The 16,629-nt window shown below is 41.8% G+C and overlaps 1 protein-coding gene across 9 annotated transcripts in view; it reads right to left on the bottom strand.

The window, feature by feature from the left end:
- Positions 1-16,363, bottom strand: part of LOC132382284 (titin homolog) — a 354,914-nt gene extending 338,551 nt beyond the window's left edge. For all 9 annotated transcript variants that reach the window (XR_009508280.1, XM_059952393.1, XM_059952425.1 and 6 more), the window contains exon 1: positions 16,226-16,363. The gene's annotated coding sequence lies outside the window, so the exon portion shown is untranslated. The remainder of the gene's footprint in view (positions 1-16,225) is intronic.
- Positions 16,364-16,629: the final 266 nt, after the last annotated feature.

Genomic DNA, 16,629 nt, shown 5'->3' with positions numbered 1-16,629 from the left:
ATCTTCTACTCTCTCCTATCAGACTCCCCCTTCTCTAGTCCTTTATCTCTTTCATCAGTCATCTTACCTGCTCTTTACTTCACCCCTCGTCCTCTTCCTGGTTTCTCCTATCACCTTCTCACTCCAACTTCTCATTTCTTTTTTCAGTCCCGATGACAGGTCTCAGCCTGAAACATCAACTGTTTACTCTTTTACATAGATGCTGCCTGGCTTGCTGAGTTCCTCCAGCATTTTGTGTGTGTTGCATAAGAAAGACAGGTTGTACCTGAACTGGAAGGAGACCAATATCCTGGTAAGGAAGTTTACTAGTACTACTCAGGAGAGTTTACACTAATCTAGCCGGGGTTGGGACCCAAGGCAATATTGTGACAAATGAGAAAAATGAAGAAATTTTAGAAGTTAAAGTTCAGTAGGCCTGGTAGGCAGGTGTAGTACTTGGGAAGGATATTCCTGGGAATCACTCATTGAGGCTATTTGGGTGGAACATTTGGGATTATACTATAAACCACCTGAAAGTCAGCAGGAACCAGAGGAGCAAATAGGGAGATCATTGATAGCTATTATAATAATGGGTTATATTGGTGTGTAATCAGAATCAGGTTTATTATCACCGCATGCAATGTGAAATTTATTAACTTAGCAGCAGTTCAATGCAATACATAATCTAGCAGAGAAACATAATAATAAAATAAAAAAATAATAAAGTAAATCAAATACATATAGAAACATAGAAAATAGGTGCAGGAGTAGGTCATTTGGCCCTTCGAGCCTGCACCGCCATTCAATATGATCATGGCTGATCATCCAACTCAGAACCCTGTACCTGCTTTCTCTCCATACCCCCTGATCCCTTTAGCCACAAGGGCCATATCTAACTCCCCCTTAAATATAGCCAATGAACCGGCCTCAACTGTTTCCTGTGGCAGAGAATTCCACAGATTCACCACTCTCTGTGTGAAGAAGTTTTCCCTCATCTCGGTCCTAAAAGGCTTCCCCTTTATCCTTAAACTGTGACCCCTCGTTCTGGACTTCCCCAACATCGGAAACAATCTTCCTGCATCTAGCCTGTCCAATCCCTTTAGAATTTTATAAGTTTATTAAGTTTCAATAAGATCCCCCCTCAATCTTCTAAATTCCAGTGAGTATAAGCCTAGTCGATCCAGTCTTTCTTCATATCAAAGTCCTGCCATCCCAGGAATCAATCTGGTGAATCTTCTCTGTACTCCCTCTATGGCAAGAATGTCTTTTCTCAGATTAGGGGACCAAAACTGCACACAATATTCTAGGTGCGGTCTCACCAAGGCCTTGTACAACTGCAGTAGAACCTCCCTGCTCCTGTACTCAAATCCTTTTGCTATGAATGCCAACATACCACTTGCCTTTTGCCTTTTTCACCACCTGATACACATCAGTGAATCTCTCATGGTGGGCATTATCTGACACTCATCCTCCCCAGTGGGCGCAGGGTTCTTCTTTGTGGGGAGTAAGGATGGTTCACTATGTCCCTGCATCAACCACTGAGGCCTAAATAATATAACCATAAAGAACAAGTACCCACTGCCCCTCAAACTCCACTTTTGAATATTGAATAGATTTTAAAAAACATGCAAAAACAGAAATACAGTAGATTAAAAAAAAGTGAGATACAGTGTCCAAATGTTCAATATCCATTTAGGAATCAGATGGGAGAGGGGAAGAAGCTGTTCCTGAATCACAGAGTGTGTGCCTTCAGGCTTCTGTACCTCCTAACTGATGGTAACAGTGAGAAAAGGGCATGCCCTGGGTGGTGGGGTCTTTAATAATGGACATTGCCTTTCTGAAACTCTGCTCCCTAAAGATGTCCTGGGCACTTTGTAGGCTAGTACGCAAGATGGAGCTGACTAGATTTACAACCTTCTTTCCATCCTGTGCAGTAGTCCCTCCATACCAGACGAGATGAAACCTGTCAGAATGCTCTCCACGGTTCAACTATAGTAGTTTTTGAGTGTATTTGTTGACATGCCAAATCTCTTCAAACTCCTAATAAAGTATAGCCACTGTCTTGTCTTCTTTATAACTACATTAATATGTTGGGACCAGGTTAGATCCTCGGAGATCTTGAAACCCAGGAACTTGAAGCTGTTCACTCCCTCCACTTCTGATCCCTCTATGAGGATTGTTATGTGTTCCTTTGTCTTACCCTACCAAAGTCCACAATCAGCTCTTTCATCTTACTGACATTGAGTGCTAGGATATTGCTGTGGCACCACTCCACTAGTTGGCATATCTCACTCCTGTACACCCTCTCATCAGAGATTCTACCAACAATGGTTACACCCTCAGAAAATTTACAGATGGTATTTAAGCTATGCCAAACCACACAGTCATGTGTATATAGAGAGTAGAGCAAAGGGCTAAGCACACACCCGAAGTGTGCCAGTGTTGATCGTCAGCAAAGAGGATATGTTAGCACCAATCTGCATGGATTGTGGTCTTCTGGTTAGGAAGTCGAGGATCCAATTGCAGAGGGAGGTACAGAAGCCCAGGTTCTTCAATTTCTCAATCAGGACCATGGGAACAATTATTAAATGCTGAGCTATAGTTGATGAACAGCACACAGACATAGGTGTCTGTGTTGTCCAGGTGCTCTAAAGCCGTGTGGAGAGCCACTGAGATTGAATCTGCCATTGACCTATTGTGGTGATAGGCAAATTGCAATGGGTCCAAGTCCTTGCTGAGACAGGAGTTCAATCCAGTCATGAGCAACCTCTCAAAGCAGTTCATCACTGTCAATGTGAGTGCTACCGGGCAATAGTCATTATTCTACTTAGGCACTGGTATAATTGTTGCCTTTTTGAAACAAGTAGGAACTTCCACCCATACCCAGCTAGAGGTTGAAAATGTCCCTAAAACTCTCTAGTTGGTTGGCACAGTTTCTTAGAGCGTTACCAGATACTTCATCAGGACCTTCCGCCTTGTGAGGGTTTACACTCCTTAAAGACAATCTAACATCAGCCTCAGAGATCAGTCATCAGGTGCAGTAAGAATCTTCACAGCTGTAGTTGTGTTCTCCCTTTCAAAGAAGGCAATAAGTTCAATTGGTAGTGAAGCATCGCTACCATTTATGTTATTGGGTTTCGCTTGTGGGAAGTAATGTCTTGCAAACCCTGCCAGAGTTGCCGTGCATCCAATGTTGCCTCCAACCTCTTTCAAAATTGTCTCTTTGCCCTTGAAATAGCCCTCCACAAATCATACCTGGTTTTCTGGTACAGGCCTGGGTTGCCGTACTTGAATGCCACAGATCTAGACTTCAGCAGACAACGTACTTCCGGTTTCATCCACAGCTTTTGGTTTAGGAATGTACAGTAAGTCTTTGTGGGCACACACTCATCCATACAGGCTTTAATGAAGTCGGTAACAACTGCAGCATACTCATCCAGGTTCAAAGAATACAATCCAGTCCACCAATTCAAAACAGTCCTGTAGGTGCTCCTGTGCTTCCCTTATTCATACCTTCTTGGTTCTCACTGCTGCTGCTTCAGTCTCTGCCTATGCTCAGGGAGTAGAAGTACAGCCAGGTGATCAAACTTCCCGAAGTGAGGGTGTGGAATAGCATGGTAGGCATTTTTGATGGTGGTGTAACAATGGTCCAGTGTGTTGTTTCCTCTGGTATTGCAGGTGATCTGTTGATGGTAGTTGCTTAGTGATTTTTTTTTTAGACTGGCCTGGTGAAAATCTCCCAAAATGGTCAAGGCATTAGGGTGCACTGTTTTGTGCATGTTGATCCCGTAACTCAGATCATCTAAAACCTGCTTGACATTGGCCTGAGGTGTAATGTAAACTGCTACCAAAATGACCTCAGAAAACTCCCATGGCAAGTAAAAAGGATGACACTTTACTGGTAGATATTCCAGGTCTACTGAGAATTGGGACAGCACTAATATACTTGTGTACCAAGATATTAACTTCCATAATATTGACTGGGACTACCATAGAGCCAGCATGGATGACTTCACCCACCTTAATGCTGAAGAGATTCCACAATCTTTAGACTTACTATGATGAACTGCACAACTCAGTATTACTTATTTACTTTTTTACTATTATTTGCACGATTTGTCTTCTTTTGCATACTGGCATTGTTAAAGAAATTTTTTCACAAATTTTATTGTATTTATTATCTTGTAAATGTCTGCAACAAAACTAAATTCAAGGTAATATATGGTGACATATGCATATATTAATAATAAATTTACTTTGAACTTTAAAGGACTTCAGAAGGCAGAATGTGTTAAGCATGCCAAGGAAAGATTTCCCAAGCAACATGTAGTTGACCCCACAAGAGAGGGAGTACACTGGACCTTCTCATGGGAAATTGGGCAGGGAAAGTGACTAAAGAAATGGTAGGGGAGAACGTTTGGCAGTGACTATATTCTAGTAGCTTTTAAATAGTCATGGGAAAAGACAGGACTGGTTCATAAGCTAATGTCCTAATTTGGGGCATGGCTAATTTTGGTGGCATTAGACTGGAATTTGCAGATTGATTGGGAGAGGTTGTTTGCAAGTAAAGAAATGCCTGGCAGGTGGGATTATTTTACTCATCTCTCTATATATCAGCCAAACTAAACAGCTGATTATTGACTTCAAAAGGAGGTTGAAGGTCCATGAGCCAATCCTCATTAGAGGATCAGGAGTGGAGAGAGTCAGTAGATTTAAATTCTTTGCTGTTCTCATATCAGAGGATTTATCTTGGAACCAGCATTTAAGTATCATCACAAAGATGCCTCTACTTTCTTAAAATTTTGCATAGATTTAGCATATCTTCTAAAACATTGACAAACTTCTATAGATGAAGTGCACAGTATCTTGACTGATTGCATCACAGCCTGGTATGGAAACAGCAATGCCCAGGAACAGAAAGGTCTACAGAAAGAGGTAGATCCAGACAGCCCATCACAGGAAACACCTTCTCTACCACTGAGCACATTTACAAGGAGCACTGTCTCACGATGTCTCTTTATTACAAGAAAGCAGCATCCATCAAGGGCCCCACTAGTCAAGCCATACTTTCTTCTTGCTACTAAAAATCGGACAGGAAGTATGAGAGCCCTACATTCCACACCAAATGTTTAGGAACAGTTACTACTCTACAACCATCAGGCTCCTGGACTAGTGTGGATAACTTCACTCACCTCAACACTGAACTAATTCCACAAACTATAGATTCACTTTCAAGGATTCTGCAACTCATATTTTAGTGTTATTTACTTTGTATTTACATAATTTGTCTGGTTTTGCACATTGATTGTCCAGTTTTCACATATAGATTTTTCAAATTCTACTGTCTTTCTTCATTTTCCTGTAAGTACCTGCAAAAAATTAATCTGGAGGGAAAAAGAGGATGTGAGACAGTTTTGGCAAATAAGATAAAGGAAAATACTTTTACATTTATCTATTCTATGCTATCTGTCCACAACCAGAGCCTTTTGCAGTCTGAGGAAGAGATATTTAAAGACTAAAAGCTTGAACCCAGCATAAAGCTCAAGGTCACCTCAAACCACTAGAAACACGAAATTGCAAAATCCTGCAAATGCATCAGCAGTGTTAGGTAAAACAATATTGTATGTTTTAATCACACCAACTGAGGGTCTAATTATACGTAATCAACCTTAATTGACCAGCCACACCATTAAAAAATCTGACATCAGGTTGTTAGCTCCCAAGAAGGGCAATACTCCAAGCTCTATCATGGGAAAAAGATTAGACCATAAGATACAGGAGCAGAATTAGGTCATTTGGCCCATCAAGTCTGCTCCTCTATTCAATCATGGCTGATCCCTTTTTCCGCCTCCTCAGCCCCACTCCCCAGCCTTCACCCTGTAACCTCTGAAGCTGTGTTCAATCAAGAACCTATCAAGCTCGACCTTAAATACACCCAATGACCTGGTCTCCACAGCTGCCTGTGCTATAAAATTACACAAATTCACATCCTCTGGCTCAAGAAATTTCTCCACATCTCCATTTAAATGGACACCCCCCTAACCTGAGGCTGCGTCCTCTTGTCCTAGATCCCCACCAAGGGAAACACCCTTTGCACATCTAGTCTGTCTAAGCCTTTCAACATTCAAAAGGTTTCAATGAGATTCCCCCTCCTCATTCTAAATTCCAGTGAGTACAGACATAAAGCCATCAAATGTTCCTCCTATGGTAACCCTTTCATTCCCAGAATCATCCTTGTGAACCTCCTCTGAACCCTCTCCAATGCCAGCACATCTTTTCTTAGATGAGAAGCCCAAAACAGTGCCTTATAAAGTCTCAGCATTACATTCCTACTCTAGACCACTTGAAATGAATGTTAACATTTCATTTGCCTTCCTCCCCACTGACTCTACCTGCAAAGTGTTCTGCACAAGGATTCCCAAGTCCCTTTGCATCTCAGACTTTTGGATTTTCTCTCCATTTAGAAAATAGTCTACACATTTATTTCCACTACCAATGTGCATGACCATGCATTTTCCAACATTGTATTTCATTTGCCACTTTCTTGCCCATTCTCCTACACCAAGTCTTTCTGCAGCCTACCCGTTTCCTCAACACACCCTGCCCCTCCACCAGGAGATTATCAGAACAGAGGAAAAAAATTCTTAGAGCCTTTGTACAAACTTTTATCTCCACTAATTCATAAGAATTCTTAGCCCACAAATGGACAAAATGGTGCACTATTTAGGATGTACCTGATAACCAAGTCTTTACATCAGAAAACTAGCAAAAGCAGCCAGGGTGGGGGGGGGGGGGGGCAGTCCAGATTCCATCTCTTGACGCCTCCTTCCCACTCATATTGACCTCATTAGTCATCTTAGAACCCATAGAATTGGAAACAAGACTCCAGAGGTCTGTGTAAGAAGTTTCCAGCTTCACTTCTAACACCTGAGGGCATATACCATCCTGATTGTGTGACTTTCTCACTTCTATTGAAAACTGAAAATATAAATCTGTCAGTTTGGATTGACTCTTGAAACTGAATGTGGCTGGAAGTTTTCTGAATAAAGTACATAAAGGACCCATGGAGCATCTTAACATGAATTATTGAACAGTTGGATTAATTTATGAAGTGTGGCCCAGAAGGGGCGGAGCGAGTCTGTCCATTCAGGAGCCAGTGTTGGATCGATCATCTGGCATCTTGTCCACAACCATTCCAATATGTGTGGCCTTGAGCTGACATCATCTGATTGAGTCTTTGAAGCATGCAAGCCTCCACACGATGTCAAAGAACATAGAACAAAGAATGGCATCAATACTGGCACACCAACATACTTCCCTGTGCAGATCTGATTGTTGATCCCACCTCGCTCCTTCCCGGCTTTACTGCAGCCACCAGAAAAAAAAAAGGGACAGCTGCAAATAGACTCAGAAGTCAGACTCAAAACAACACAAACTTTACACCGACGGGACGCCCAACAAACTCCAGCTTGCCCCTGTGGTGCCCCAACCCAGAACATTCTCCACCTGGTCTAAACATGCCCTCTCACCGAGGTCCGAGACGGCTTTGCCACGGTCCATGGAGCTGGCTGAGTGGCTTGACAAACACAAATTAGAGGTGTGAAGAGAAAAACACCTGCCATACGAAACTACAACAACTGAAATTATTAAAATCCACTCCACACACTGGCCAATAAAGAACTCTTCACATTCAAAGATCAAAGTAAAATTTATTATCAGAGAACATACATGTCACCACATACAATCCTGAGATTCTTTTTCTGTGGGCATACTTAGCAAATCTATTGAACAGTAACTGTAAACAGAATCTATAAACAGTAAACAAACTGCAAATGCAGGTAATGATTAAATAGCAATAAATACTGAACATTAAATAACAAGAGTCCTTAAATGAGTGCAGTTGTCCCCTTTTGTTCAAGAGCCTGATGGTTGAGGGGTAGTAACTGTTCTTGAACCTGATGGTGTAAGTCCTGAGACACCTGTAATATCTACCTGAGGGCAGCAGCAAGAAAAGAGCATGGCCTGGGTGGTGACGATCTTTGATGATGGATGCTGCTTTTAAACAGCAATATTTCAAATACCTGTGCTCAATGATTGGGAGGGTTTTACCCATGACGTACGGGCCAAATCCACTACCTTTTGTAGGATTTTCCACTGAAAGACATTGGTGTTCTCATACCAGGCTGTAATGCAGCCAGTCAGCACTTTCCACATCCTCTATATTTTTAGAAGTTTGCCAAGGTTTCTGATGACCTCCCGAATCTCTGCAGACTCCTGAGGAAGTAGAGGTGCTGTTGGTCCCAGTTCCCAGCACTGCTTATAATCATGTAGATTATGGTATATCAAGTGCTCACCCAGCATCAAAATTTGAAATATACACACTGCCTACATATAATTACTTTTTCAAGGCCTATGTTATTATTATCCAATAGACTTTGTATGAAGTAATAATAGGCATCCGTTAGTCTTGTGAGACCATGGATTTGCGCCTTGGAAGGGGTCCAGGGTGCAGGCCTGGGCAGGGTTGTATGGGAGACCGGCAGTTGCCCAAGCTGCAAGCCTTCCCGTCTCCACGCCACCGATGTTGTCCAAGGGAAGGGCATTAGGACCCAAGCAGCTTGGCACCAGTGTTGTTGCAGAGCAATGTGTTGTTAAGTGCCTTGCTCAAGGACACAAACAGGCTGCCTCAGCTGAGGCTCGAACCAGTGACCTTCAGGTCACTAGACCGATGCCTTTGCCACTAGGCCACGCGCCAACACTTCCTATGAAGTGTTATTACTCTATTGGATAATATACTTTATGATACTAATATTTTCCCCAGCAAATAGCCATCTTTGATCAGTAGAACTTGTTTAAGAACGTACTGTTACCTGGTCAATGCCCAACACATCAAGCTCCAAAATGACCCCTCCCAATATTTTTGAGTATTTTATTAATTTCACCTTTAACATTTGTCTATGTTGACCAATCTATCAAATTAATGTTCTTAATTAAAATATCCTGACTTTTTGTAAACAATTACACTCTGTATGCAAGATATATAATTCTGAATGTACCATTACTATCTTTGTTAGGCAATAGATAAAAAATATTAAAATAATATTCACTATATTTAAGGCATTTAGACAATATGTATTCAATCCAGAATATGGTCATAAAAACTTGCACTGTATACAAGCAATATTGAGCTAATTTGCTATAATCATATACAAATACAGAATATCAAATTAGAATTTGAACTTTAACCTTTGTTTCCCACTTGCAGGGGATTAGATACCATTGGGTTTACTGAAGCAGAAGAGAAAGGCACGAGGTACTTAACAAATTACATTATTAAGGTTGAAACCTGAAAGACTAGACTTAGAACTTATCAAAATATTTCTAAACTCTTTAAATCCAAACCCTAACTCCTGTTTACTTCTGTACAGGCAAGAAGTCTTAACTAGCAGGCAACCTCATGTTGTTTTCAGGTCTGTCCTGATAATGTAACAACTGCATTATGTATGCAGATCTATTTAAATCATAAGGAAATAGTTTTTTTTTAATTTACTCTTCAGAGAGCAGGACACATACATATAAGGCTGTTGGGGGAAAGAATTTGGCAAATTAAACAATAACTTCCCGATGAGCAGAGTTTTATCTTTAGTGCTAATCCCTCCTCACTTTTATTTCATTACATCTAACCAAATTTGATTGGCTTACAACTTTGAACATTCACTTTGTAATTTCAGTACACATGCTATGGCAAAAAAAATCTGGTATTCTTCCATATGTCACTGTAAGCTTGTACATTTCTTTTGAAAACAAACAATTTAAAGATCTCAAATTTCTAACAGTATCAACATCCAAAGTCTTGTGGAACATAAGCCAGAAGGCAAAATGCAGAGCACTAGAACAGAGTATTGATTTTAATAAATTTAGTAAAAGCAGACAGCAGAATGTTAACTCACTAAAACTAGTGAAAAACATTCACAAACATGGCATGTGCTTTACAGCCAAATGTTATGACTGCTGCAGCCTCAAGGGTGTCAAATGGCTGAAGCTGAAAAAAATAATATAAGGCACCAACATTAGTGCTGCATTAGAAAATCCCAGAAAAGTTACAACACAGGAGGGTAATCAGCATGTCATGTTTATGACAGTCAGAGTAGTGGACTTTAGTTTAACTGCCATCCAGCACTTTGCCTGTAGCCCTGCAGGTCCTGGTTCATCAAGTCCACATTCAATATTGTTTAAACATGATGAGGTTTTTGCTTCTAATATCCTTGCTAGAAGTGTGTTCCAGACACTCACTACCTCTGGGCTGGAAACACATTTCCTCATCTTGCATTACAATAGCAACATGAACAGGCAGGGTTAGGAGGGATATACATCACATGCAGGCAGATAGGATTAGTTTAGATTAGCACTGTGTTCGTAGACATTGTGGGCTGCAATCTTTGTGTTCCTTAAACTCTGGAATTACACAAATTCTCTGCCTCTTGGGTCCTAAACTCTTTGCCAAAAGAAACAGCTACTTCCTATTTACTCTTCCTCAGCTCCTCAATCAGGTCTCTTCTCAGCCTTCCAAATCTAACAATAATTCCTATGTACTGTATGAAACAATAGAACAGTACAGTGCAGGAAAGGCTCTTTGACCCACAATTCTGTCCTGAACAAATTAAACTAGTAATTAAACACCTAACCAACTAATCCTTTTTGCCTATCAACTCCTTCATTCTCTGCACAAACGTGACCCTTTCAAACACCTGTCATATTTGCCCCTTTTGGCAGTATATTCCAGACACCCACCAACCTGTAAAAAACTTCTCCACATATCCTTCCTTTGAACTTACTCCCCTCACCTTAAATGCATGCTCTCTAGTATTTCAAATTTCAACCTTGGGAAAAAGGTACCAGTTGAAAACTCTATTTGTACCTCTTATAATCATATAAAACTTAGTTCTCTGCTCAGCATCTGCCACTACTGAGAAAATAACCCAACTTTGTCTAATCTCTCCTCACACCACCTGCCCTTTGATCCAAACAGCATCCCAGTAAACTTCTTCTACATCTTCTAGAAGGCTTTCAAATTCTTCTTATAATGACAGAGCTATAATGATCCAGATGCAGCCTCACTAGAATTTTATAAAGCTGCAACGTAACAAAAATGACTAATCAAGGCAAGCATGACGTGTACCTCCTTTACCACTGTATTAACCTGTACAGCCACTTTCAGGAATCTATAGACTTGGACCCCCAAGATCCCTACTTACATCGACACCGTTAATGGTCCTTTTACATTTAATTTCCTTAAGTGTAATCTGGCCACACTTGGCCGGATTAAACTCCATCTACTATTACTCTGAGCATATCTGCAACTGATCTATATCCTGCTGTATCTTTGTGAATCTTCTATGTTATTCACAACCCCAATCTTTGTATTGTATGCAAACATACAAACATATGTATACACACACATATATTGTGCACACTGGATTCTAATTAATTGGGACATGTCAGGACCAGTACATTTTGGCCCAATTAAGCAACTGCCCTAAATAGCTAAAGTTTCATCAAAAGTATATAAAAGACAAACTGCTTTTTAACTGAATAATAAATTGTATTTAAATGAAATGCAAAGCAAATCAGAACACCATTAATACCACTACAGTACTATAAAACATTAGTTCCAAATAGTTACTGACAGAGGAATTACATCCAGTGTATGCAACTGTGATCTTTTGATTGACTGTAAAGGAACACACTCAGCACAGACACCTAGTGCAGTTAATGCTTTTTGAATTGGTATCCATCAGCCCAAAGGGATAACATAGCGCAAGCACATGTTAGATTAGATTATGAGGAAACTCAGTCCTCATTTATTGTCATTTAGAAATGCATGCATGCATTAAGAAATGATACAATGTTCCTCCAGAGTGACATCACAAAATAAAAAAGGACAAACCAAGACTCAAACTGACAAAACCACATAATTATAGCATATAGTTGCAGCAGTGCAAAACAATACCGTAATTTGATAAACGCAGACCATGGACACGGTTTAAAAGTCTCAAGTGTTGATCGACTCCGATCGTCCCGATGTCAGGCAGCAAACGGGAGAACTCTCCCTGCCATAAACTTCCAGGCACTGACAATGCCACGGAAGCACCCAACGACAGCAGGCTCTGAGTCCGTCCGAAAACTTTGAGCCTCCGACCAGCCCCTCCGATACAGCCTCCCGAGCGCCATCGACCTCATCCCAGCCGCCAAAACAAGCAAAGCCGAGGTCTTGGAGGCCTTCTCCTCCGGAGATTCCGGACTGCACAGTAGCAGCTGCAGCGAAGCGGGCATTTCAGAAATTTCTCCAGATGTTCCTCCACGCTCTCACATCTGCCTCCATCAAATCAGGATTATGCAAGGATCCCTAACTGCTACTATTTAAAAACTGCTTGCTTTTAACAAAATGTACTGTCTAACTGCCACACAAATGCACACGGTTGACGCTAGCTACAATCTGTTCAGCAAGTCTCCTGTCACAATTAAGCAGAATGTCCCAAATACATGAAGCTAACCCCAGTTATCTTCTCAATTAGTCTTTATTCCTTAAGATTAGTTTTTGTTCTTTAACAAACAGTGAAGGTCCCAGGAGAACTCCAAAAGATTCCTCCCAAACACCGCTGATCACAGATCTCCAGCCAGACCAACACCCTGTCTTCTATGGGCAAGTCTTCTGTGGATCTAATGCATCTTTAACTTCTGGATACACCTTACTAAAATCCATGTAGACAACACTCACATCTCTATCTTCACCTCTTTTTGGAAACAGTTCATCAACTTTGAAGTTCTTTATGATCATTCTATAGATTTGTGGTGGAGAATATATTGACTGGTTACATCACCGCCTGGTATTGAAACACCAATGCCCTTAAATAGAAAATCCTACAAAAAGTAGTGGATATAGAGCAGTCCATCACAGGTAAAGCCCTCCCCACCATTGAGCACATCTACATGAAGCATTGTTGCAGGAAAGCAGCATTATCAGGACCTCCACCATCCAGGCTATACTCCCTTCTCACTGCTGCCTTCAGGAAGAAGAAACAAGAGCCCTAGGACTCACACAACCAGGATCAGGAACAGTTATTCGGCCTCAAACATCAGGCTCCCAAGCCAGAGGGGATAACTTCATTCGCCCCATTACTGAACTGTTCCCACAACATATGGACTCTCTTTCAAGGATTCATCATCCTTTTGCACGGTCCATGCTATTTATTGCATTTTTTTCTTTCTTTTTTATTTGCACAGTTTATTGTCTTTTGCACACTGGTTGTCTGCCTTGTTGGTATGATCTTTCATTGATTCTCTTCTGGTTACTGGATTTATTGAACCACAAGAAAATGAATCTCAGAGTTGTATATGGTAACATATGTAACCCTAACCTTGATCATATAGAAAATCAAGGCCTAATAGCATGACTTCATGCAGGGCAATCAATACTTGCCTCACACAAAGCCATGCTGACTGTCCTTAATTAGGCCATGATTTTACAAACACATAAATCTAATCCCTAAAAAATCCCCTCCAATAGTTTCTGTATCATGAATTTGGGACTCTATAGTTATAGTATATAGTCTATAATTTCCAGCATTCATCTCATTTCCTTTCTTGTAGCTACTCACAAATCTTCCAGGGCCTTAAGTGTGGCCAGAGAAGACCTAAGAGATCTGTGTCAAGGCCCCAGTAATCTTATCTCTTGCCTATCTCAATAACTTGGAGTATATCCCATCAGGCCTTGGGGCTTACCCATCACAATGTTCAGCAACCAAGCGATGCCCTAGCATATAAGTGCACTTCACACTGATTTCCCTATCCTCTATTTGGTAAATACCAAAGTATTCATGTAGGACTTCTCCCATATCCTCCACTTCAAAGCATACATTCCCTTCTTTATCCTTGAGTGTTCCTACCTTCTTCTTAGCTATTCTTACTCTTGATCTATGTATAGAATGCCTCAGAATTTCTTTGATCCTACTTGCCAATGACTTTTCATGGCCTCTCCTGCTCTCCTAGTTCCTTTCAAGTGTTTTTCCAGCTTATAGTCTACCATTTCTACCTTTATAATCCTCAAGGGTTCTATTTGATTTTAGCTTCCTAAGCCTTACATACTTTTCTTCTTGACTAAATTCACCCTCTTTCAATATTTAAGGTTCCCTCACCTTGTCATCCTTCTCTCTGCCTTTTTACTAAAGCAAACCTGTCCTGTGCTCTGTGCAGTTGGTCTTTAAACACCATCCACCCATCAGATGTGGACTTGACCAACAGCAGCTGTTATTAATTAACTCTCCCCAGTTTCTGCCCAATACTCTGTTCAAGATCCACATGTACCTTATCCATAGCCATCTTAACACTTAAGGAGTTGTGGTCACTGTTCCCTAATGTTCTCCCATTGATAGGTCAGGCTCATTTCCCATATCAGGTCCAATATATACCCTCCTAGATACGCCTAACAAATTCTGGCCCATCTAAACCCCTTACACTGCGGTGGTCCCAGTTTATTTTAGAGAAGTTGAAGTCCACAGTGACAACAACCCTGTTGGGTTTAGAGCAATCCCTTATCTACTTACATAAGTGTTCTTTTATGTCCTAATAGCTATTGAGGGACTTTTGGAATTATTGAGAAGTCCCACCAGATTGATTGCACCTTTCTTATTTTTGAGTTTTACGGATATGGACTCAGAAGGTAGCCCTCTATTATGACTCCTGAGTGAAGCTATAACTGCGTCCCTGATTAAAAGTGCAATTCCAGGCCTCTTTTTTTGAGCTCCTTCGGGTCACAATTACACCCATCACACTTTGCTTCCTGCCACCAAAGATCTTGGATCCAATTTGCCACTCTCCCTTAGATCCTATACCCATTCATTTTTTTTTTATCTGTCTGACATGCAGGCCCTTGGGGAAACCCACAAAGACTACAGCATACATTGCCTCACTGAATTCTCCGAGGAGGGTCAATCACATCAGTTAGACACAACCTTCCCTGAACTGATTGTTGCTAATCAATCTGTACCTCTCCTGTTAACCCTGTCTCTTAGAGCAGAGTCTAATAATTTAATCTACAAAGGAGTGTACTTGCATTGACAGTCATTCCTTCGTTTTTAAACTAATGTATAACATCAGCAGTGCTTCAGTCCTCTGGCAGAGGATTGAGCCTTTCCAAGGTCCTCTCCTTCTTTTAACAGGACGGGATCCACATTCAGAGATGCAAATCCTCAATGTATTAATTTACAGTTAACCCAACCAATACTTCACAAATTTTGCATACAACCCTTGTACAAGTCATGCTGCTCAAAAATTAGGCATAATCTAGAACATGGAAAATTTGATTCCAGCAAACAAAATTCAAGTTATGCTATTAGTTATGTGAAAATTTGATATACTTCAGATATGTTAATACAGATTATAGGAATTCTTTTGAAGTCACAAAAGATCCACTCAAGCAGAAACAGATTCATTAAAACCCACACAGCAGGTTATTGTTCAATACAGGAACATAGGAAAAGCATTAAGCCATCGTGTCCCTTGAGGCTGTTCGATAAGATCAGAGGCAATCCAATGCCTCAAAACTGCATTCCAAGTATTCCTATGTATCTGATCCTTTTATGTGGTGAGACCACAGTAAGTTGGGGTGACATGCAAGGCAAAGGGGAGCAATGCAGTTTTGGTTGAGGAAGTGAATTGAGGCACAGACAAGGCGACAAGGTGGTGGGGGGGAAGGTGGAAAGGGGCAAGAAAGGTGGATGAGGGAAATGTCAGCAGCAGATTGAATAGCAGCTGGATCTACTGGCACACTGCTCCAGAAACTAGGGTCAATCCTAGGAGTGCAAGTTCTCCCTTCAACTGCTTGGGTTTCCTCCAGGTGCTCGGGCTTCCAACCACATTCCAACGACAAGTAGGGTGGTAGACGGTGGGTCTCAGAAAATTGCCCTCTTGTGTGGGCAAAGGGTAGAATCTACAGGGAGTCGATGAGAATGTGGGGAGAATAAAGTGGAAGTAGTGGGATACGCGTAATTAGATAAACATCACCTAGGGTGGGTCTGACAGTAACAACATCGTGGAGCTGGAGGGCTAAACGCCCTCCCCGTCAGCATGAGCTGCAAGACAGTGTGGACGTCGGGCCGACCGGCCTTGCCTAATTTGGTTGGGGAAACGTTAGATAACCCGTGGAGAAGGCTGGCAGAGGCGTTGGGCTGGGCGATGCAGTACGTACCCGGCGTGGCCGTCACCTCCGCTGTATTCACACTCGGGTGCTGACCAGGCTCAATGTCTGCCCCCACCCCACCCCTCTCCTCTCTCTATCTCCTCAGCCGCTCCTTCCTTCCTTCCATCTGCCAACGCGCCCGCGCAGCCACGCGCACAACAGCCGCGGCGCGCGCGCCCGCGCAGCCACCCGCACAACAGCCGCGGCGCGCGCCTGTGCGCGCCCGCCTCACGGGAGCCAGTCCGTTCCCTCCGCCAATCACTACCTCATTGACCGCCAGGCAACCAATAAACGAAAAAGCCTTCTTATTGGTTCGGAACTTCGGTCTAACAAGCAGACTCTGCAGTTGATTGGCTCTAATTGGCCCTATGAATACTTGATTGGACAATCATATACGGGTGTTTTCCATCCTC

The sequence above is a fragment of the Hypanus sabinus genome, chromosome 2 (genome assembly GCF_030144855.1).
Source record: "Hypanus sabinus isolate sHypSab1 chromosome 2, sHypSab1.hap1, whole genome shotgun sequence".
NCBI lineage: Eukaryota > Metazoa > Chordata > Chondrichthyes > Myliobatiformes > Dasyatidae > Hypanus > Hypanus sabinus.
Note: the sequence above shows the minus strand (reverse complement) of the source record. Positions and strands in the feature narration are given on the sequence as shown.